Genomic DNA, 8,066 nt, shown 5'->3' on the forward strand with positions numbered 1-8,066 from the left:
CAAACAATGCGTTCACATTTTTTCAATAGGTGATCGTGCTGAACCGTTGTTTTGATGAATCAAATGCACTTTTCTCGATTTACACAAAAACCACGTTTTTCGGCACAAAATTGCGCATAACTACTGAAATAATGCACCAATCTCAATTTTGATGCTGGATTCTGAAAGGTGATAAAATTTTGCATCAAAATACATGTCGCTCATAGTTGTAAAAATTGTTTAAAGTTATCTCAAACATTCAAAGAGATAAAATATATTGTCAAATCTTATTTAAATCAGAAATCTACATGCTCGTTGAGCGACCAGTTAAAATTATTTGAATGGGCTAAAAAATTTTTGGGGTTCATTTTTAGGCATATGGAAGACATTAAGATTGTATAATCGAGGTTTTGAAAAACTTCGATTTTTTTGAATCAGTCTATTGAGAGCGTACGTAACTCACGACTACGATTATTTTTCATAAGCTCAGATGCCGTTGTTACGAAGCGCGAGATTACGAGTGGTTCAAGAGAGACACTGCATTCAGTGTACGCAAGCAGCGACTACGACTCGTAGTAGCATCAGATGCCGAAACTCAAAGTGAAAGGCTGCGTCGAAGCTGCGTATGTAGCGATTACGAGTTGTTGTAGCGGCAGATGGTGAACATCGAATCGCGAGCGTACGCTCTGCGGTGGTGCAGCAAATACGAATTGTCACAGCGTTAGATGCCGTATATCGTATCGAGAGGTACTTTTTTGCAAAACCTTTCACACGTAAGTCACCGATTCTGACGCTCTTTTGGTATATTTTGTAGTATATAAAAAAAGTGCCAAAACCAAAATTTTGAACCCCCTCCCCCCTCCTTTCCCCCACTTCCGATATAAACGTCTATTCTTTGATTATGTTTATTTTAAAGCCCTGAAATAATTAAAAAATCTGGAAAGATTCATAAAAATATTTTTCAACAATCCAAACAACCTTGAATTTTTTCAGATTTTTTGAGTGCTTAAGCACAGTGTGTTTGAAAAGCATATAGGTTTTCCAAAAATACCTCCAACTTCTGTTTTAAGTGTTCGAAAGAATGTAACCTACTGAATATGAAACCGTTTGAACGAAAATTCTAGCTGCTCCTCTAGTGAGATGTTCTCTTAAACTGCATCAAACCATTATTGCCGTCATTTAATATTGCTGTTTTTTGGGAGATCGTTTACTTGAAACATATTAAACTCACAAGGAGAGCCTTTCATCTTAGGGTCACAGATCCTTACCAAACTTGTTTAGGGGTCTTCTTGTACATAATAATAAAGTCCCCTATAGTTACTTTATTCCAATGGGCCCTGGAAACCATTATAAAGCACCATGAAGTATATAATATAATGTAATGTATAAATTACCATATATTAGAGTATAAGGGTATCAGGTTTACACAGTCAGGTCTAACTGACTGAGAAGTATTCATACTTTGAGTTTTTAATGTCCAAAACACCTTTCCAATCAATAAACAATTTAACTCAATTGGATTGCTGTGTAAGTTTTGAAGAGCGCATCAATTTGAGTTAAAATTTATGCATTTATTAACTAATATTTATATTAAATCATGTAAAAATGTTTTCATTCATAAAACTTACTGTTCTTTCTTTCTCATCTATTTCTGACACTCATCTGGAGTTAATCTGAATCAAGATGAGTGTCAGGAATAGGTAAAGAGAAGGGATTTATGAGTTATACAAATGAAAACATTTTCATATAATTTACATTAATATTTATGGTATGGTACGTTAATTTAAGCTCAAATGGGTACGCTCTTTAAAACTTACACAGCGAACCAATTGAGTTCAATTGTTTATAGTTTGCAAAAGGGTTTAGAATGCATAAAATTTCATGTACAAATATTTTTGAGAGAGTTAGACTTGACTGACCAAGGCCTGATACCAATAAGTAGTATTTTTTAACATTATATTATATTTAATACTTTTTTCTGCTTTATAACTATTTCCAGGGCCCATGAGAATAAAGTAAACATAGGGGGCTTTATTATCATGTACAAGAAGACCCCAAAACAAGTTTAATAAGGATCTGTGACCCAAAGATGAAAGGCTCTGCTTGTCAGTTTAATCCATATTCACAGTTGTACAGCTCTAAAGTGTCAAAAAAAACCTTTAATTTGGTTACTTTAAAAACATTTGAAGCCATAAAACCGAAGATACAGCTATATGAAGATTCACGAATAATTTAAGTATTAAATGTGTGAACCGTTGATAAACTAGATTGAATACATGGATTTTTCATGAACCTTCATACAGCTGTATCTCCGGTTCTGTGATAATGTTTTTGAAGTAACCATATTAAAGGTTGTTTTCTGCACTTTAAAGCTGTACAACTATGAATAAGAATTAAAGTGAGTTTACTATGTTTCAACTAAGCAAACCCCCCAAAAAACACCAATATTAAATAACGGCAATAATGGTTTGATGCAGTTGAAGAGGACATTTCACTAGAGTAGCAGCTAGAATTTTCGTTCGAACGGTTTCATATTTAGTGTTCTACATACTTTCGAACCATTACTACAGAATTTGGAGGTATTTTTGGCAAACCTATATGCTTTTCAAACACACTGTGCTTAAGCAGTCAAAAAATCTGAAAAAGTTCGAAGCTCTTCAAGCATACTGTGTAAGGTCCTCAGATAAAGTTATTAAAAATTTTGAACATCAAGATATGGTGATATGCGCCGATATAAAACTTGAAAGTTTTTTTAGTTTTTGATCGCATTGAAAAACATTACCTCAATTTTTTTCAGATTTCGCCAGATTTCTGAGAATTTATTTGAATCTCTAATTATAATCACTTTTCGATAAAAAAAATAAAAATTATCAAAATATTCTAAGATTAAAATTAATAAAGTGTCATGCATCGTTGAGATAATATTACAATGTTGTTTATTTATAGATAAGGAGAAAATTTCAGGACGAACATATTATGCACCAATAGTTAAGCGTAGAAGTTCTAAATTTGGCTTGGGACAATTAATTGGATATACATTACCAAGCAACAGTATTACAGGTAACACTTTTCAATTTTCAATGATTCTTAAAAATATTCACCAAAATCGCTGACCAAAGCTTAAAATTTTTCAATATGACAGAATTATGAAATCACTCAAAATCCATTAAGGGGGGAATTGTACCTAAAATCTAGAAAAAAAGATTTTTTTTATTGACTTTTTTGATAGGATTTTTCCTCGGCTTTCCAGTGCCGTGATCGGAATTTAAAAATTTTAACTGTACCGTGATGTACAGCCTATTTAGTACCGATACTTTTACGATTATTTAGAAAAATGAATGAAACAACTCAGAGATATATCGTTGCCATTCTCTCATGAATCTCGAGACTTTCATAAGTCTGTAGCGTCATCTATTGGTACTCGTTTTATTCTTTGGTTAGAGTACATCTTGTTAGAATATGTTCAATCATCTCCTCTTACGAGTATGTGTGAGCGCGACACTGGGCGTCGCGCAGGCTTCGACCGAGCGTAAGCTCGACACTTGTAACCGACTTTTCGTACGACTACATGTCACAGAATAAATCGCTTATAATAAAAAGTCTACCCACTACTTATTATCCTGTACTACACTTCAATAGGTTATGGGCCCAGAAAAGTGCTAGGGTGATAGTTTACGTGGAAGACCATTTAATTGCTACACAAAGAAAAAATATTATAATTAGTGAAAAACGTGAAATTTTTCGTGTCCCGCCAAAAAGAAAAGTGCGAAGATGAGCGAATTACTCAGTTTGAGAAATATTAACAAATTTGAGGGAAGTAATTTTCAAATATGGAAATTTCAAGTGACAAATGTTTTGATATCTCTTGGGATCAAGGGCATCGTCTATGGAACCGAGGTTCGACCGGATGAAAAAGAGGCAGCTAAGGCCGACGAGTGGGACATGAAAAATGGCAAGGCAATGGCTATAATTTCTAACCACATGTCAAACGAGCAATTGGAAACGATGTTGACGTGCACTACTGCCAAGGAAATGTGGGACCAGTTGTGTAGTGAGAACGAAGAAAAATCTACGACGAACCAGTCCTTACTGTTGGAAAAATTTCACGCGTGCAAAATGGAGCCAAGTGACACGGTAATGACTTTTATTATCAGAATAAAAAATGTAGCCGCGCAATTAAAAGATATCGGCGAGACGGTCTCGGAGGCTCTTGTAAAAACGAAAATCGCCCATGACCTGCTCGACAAGTTCAATAACTTTAAAATAGCTTGGGATAGCACAGATCCCGCAAGACAAACGCTAAAGCATCTCCAAGAACGATTAATTATGGAAGAAAAACGGTTGACAAGCGAGCACGACCAAATTGGCGCGTTTTCGTCCCACAGTGTCAAACATCGTGACTTTGTACTCAGACATCAAAATATCAACAACAATGGACGATTTAATCAAGCAGATTCTTCTAAGCCAAAATGTTACAATTGTAAGAGAGAAGGTCATTACGCAAGAGTATGTAGATCAAGGCGTCAATATAATTCTACGAGCTCCAACAATCGTCAACAAGGCCAGAAAAACAAACACCCAAGTGTAAATTCAAACTCAGCTGGTACATGATTTACCGGTGGCTTTATTGCCAGCGTCGACGGATCTGAGTTACTGATTTTGGAAGCTAACTCCATCTACGAGTGCAAACGAGGATCATATTCGTCTGATGTTAGTGATCGCTGGCTGACTGACAGCGGCGCTACATGCCGTATGACTTTTCATCGTGAGTGATTTGAACATATGAAGATCATAGATAGAGTGAGTGTTGGCATTGCGAATGACATCTGTCTCGAGGCAATTGGTATCGGTAGAGTAAATATAAAACGACGTGTCAACGGGAAATGGCTGGACGGGTATCTAGACGACGTGCTTTATGTACAGCAATTCAGAAGGAATCTTTTTTCCACCAACATATCTACGTCCAAGGGCTTGAAAGTCTTATTTGAAGGAGAAGATGTAAAAGTAATGACGAAAAGTAACGAAGTCGTAGCAGAAGGAAGAAAATTCCATACAAACATTTGTAGTTTGTACTTCAAAGTAATAGTTCCCGGTTAGGCAAATATAAGTCAGAGCAGCTGCACGCTTCAATCCCTACACAAGACCCTTGGACACATAAACAATGACATGATCAAGAAAACAGTAAAGAGCGGAGCTGTCAAGGGAATCGATAAAATAATAGAAAATGATTATTTTTGTGAGGGATGTCAATACGGAAAGGCCCATCGAGGCACACACAAAACGTCAACTACGGAGAATGAAAGCTTCGAGCCTGGTGAGTGCATACACGTAGATCTGTGTGGCTATACGACACAATCGTTGGCAGGGTCGAAATTTTTTATGCTGCTAAAAGATAGATCTTCAGGCCATAGACAAGTATATTTTCTGAGGCACAAAAATGAGGCTCTGACGTTTTTCTGCAAGTTTTACAACCACGTGCTGACATCAACCAATAAAAAGGTCAAGAGATTACGATGTGACAACAGATCAGAGTTCTGCAATCGCGAGTTCAGGGATTTCTTATCGGAAAAGGGAATAAGCTTATGTACGTCCGCCCCACATTACCCATACCAGAACGGTTTTATCGAAAGAGACAACAGGACCGTAGTGGAATCGGCATGATCTATGCTCCATGATAAAAGTTTGCCAATATTCTTGTGGGCTGAGGCTGTTAATACAGCAGTTTATACTCTTGTAACGTTCCACTCAATTATTATAAACAATTAGCGATATTCATGAGATTTCACTCTGCGAGCGAACGCGCTAGCCTCGATCTACGGGATCTGACGACACCAAGCTGAGTAGAAAACAAAGATATAAAATTGGTAAAGACATCGAGTTCTATGAAAAGAACATCGAAATTTACACCTCTTACAAAGGTGTGAAATAGACACGCCATATCAAGCATTGATTAAATGTGAGGCGATGTCAGTTTAGCAGGAAGATCAATGAACTCGTAAAAATTAGCAAAAGGCTGTCGTCAGGTTCTCACGGATGAGCAGGTGCTGACAGGTTCTTTCTCTTAATTTTGCATGCGAAATTTAGCAGTATATATTGAGGACCCACGGAGGCCTCTGGGCGATTCGATTATCAACTTATACGGTGTGCGGAGCTCACGTCAGTTTGTACCGCGATTTCATATTCAGACTTATATTATTATATCATTCAGACTTGTATCGTATTGTTGTATTTGTATTGTATTAAATTGTCCCGCGAGTCTAAGGCGGAGTGTAATTTGTAATCGGGACTAGTGCAGTCGGTGCAGTGCAGTCAACTAGGAACGCCAGTCAACTAGGGACGCCAGCCAATCAGGAACGCCAGCCAACCAGTTGCAGAGTGAGCCACGATCTACACCGAGAATCGTCCGTAGCTGTATGTTGAGTAGTCTAAGATATTCTTTGTAATTAGTTTCTAAGGGTAGCGTAATAAATAATTGTTGTACTTCGTAGAAGGCAGACGACCTTTTATTTATTACCTGCACATTCTCCCCGCCAGATTAAGATCTCATAATATTTAAAATAAGTAGCGGCTCGACAGCCGTTACACTCTCAACAGGACAGTATCTTCAAGAAACTTCGAAAAACCCCTATTTGAACTCTGGCACGGTTATAAACCAAGTATTGGGCTTATGCGTCCCTTTGGAACGGTTTCCGATCATTCCCCCGAAAATTGATTCCCCGAATAATGATTTGCCCGAACTTTTTGGTACCCGAAAGAATTATACCCCGAATCTTTATTTTCCCGAAAGAATCATTCCCCGAATTTTTATTTTCCCCCGATCTGGGAATGCTTGAACAGGGGGAGTGTTAGAATATGTTCAATCATCCCCTCTTACGAGTATGTGTGAGCGCGACACTGTGCGTCGCGCATGCTTCGACCGAGCGTAAGCTCGACACTTGTAACCGACTTTTCGTACGACTGCATGTCACAGAATAAATCGCTCTTACAATAAAAAGTCTACCCACTACTTATTATCCTGTTCTACACTTCAATACATCATTCAATACAATTCAATACATTCATCACAATTACATTATTTTTCAAATTTCTTCAGAATTTCGCTCGAATTTTTGTTATGCTCTAGAATGAGCTAGGAAGCTCCAATCGAAATTTTGCGACGGTCAAAATTTATTAAAATTTGACAAGGAATTCGCAAAAAATTTTTTCAAATTTTTTTAGCAGAACCTCTGGGTTTTAGGAACCGTTTTTCATAAAAAAAAGCGTTTTTCAGCCATAGATGCTATCGCCTTCAATTAAAAAATTTGAAAAAATTCAAGGTAATGTATTTCGATGAAGAAAACGAGAAAAAATTTTTTCCAGATTTTTCAAGGCGTCGTATTGTCCTAAAAAAATTATTTTCGTTAAAAAATGGGGTTTTTCGACTCTAGACGTCAGAGTTCTCTCTGAAAAAATCTGAAAAAATTCGAGCTTGTGTATTTTAATGCCAAAAATGAGTGAAAAAAAAGATCGGGCTTTGTATTGCATCGCAGCGCCGTATATGAATTTTCAAAATTTTCAATGATTTTTTCTGAAGGCCTGAAGCACTCAAAAAATCTTAAAAAATTCAAGGTTGTTCAGTTTATTGAAAAATATTTTTGTGAATTTTTTCAGATTTTTTAATTGCTTCAGGCCTTCAGAAAAAATATCGATAGAAAATGGACGTTTATAGGGGTGGAGGGGGGTAGGAGGGGGAGGAGGTCTAAAATTTTGGTTTTGGGACCTTTTTACCATGTACTATAACATAACAAAAGCGCGTCAAGATCAGTGACATACGAGCGCAGGTTTATTTAAAAAATTCTGAGCCTTACCCTTATACATACCTTGTATTTACAAGGTGTATATATGACCGATTCTCTGTGAAGTCGAATGGCCAAAAAAATTTTTTTTTCTGCAAATATGAAAATTTTGTATTTGATGTCAGATTTGTCCCAAAAAATTTTTAGAAAGATTGGGGTCTTCTATGACACTTTTTCAGAGGCCCAAAGTTGGCCATTTTAGCGTTTTTTCGCCATTCATGGAAAATCACAAATATTCAAATAATTCCTGCA

This window comes from Trichogramma pretiosum, unplaced genomic scaffold (assembly GCF_000599845.2).
Source record: "Trichogramma pretiosum strain Unisexual culture from Peru unplaced genomic scaffold, Tpre_2.0 scaffold25, whole genome shotgun sequence".
NCBI lineage: Eukaryota > Metazoa > Arthropoda > Insecta > Hymenoptera > Trichogrammatidae > Trichogramma > Trichogramma pretiosum.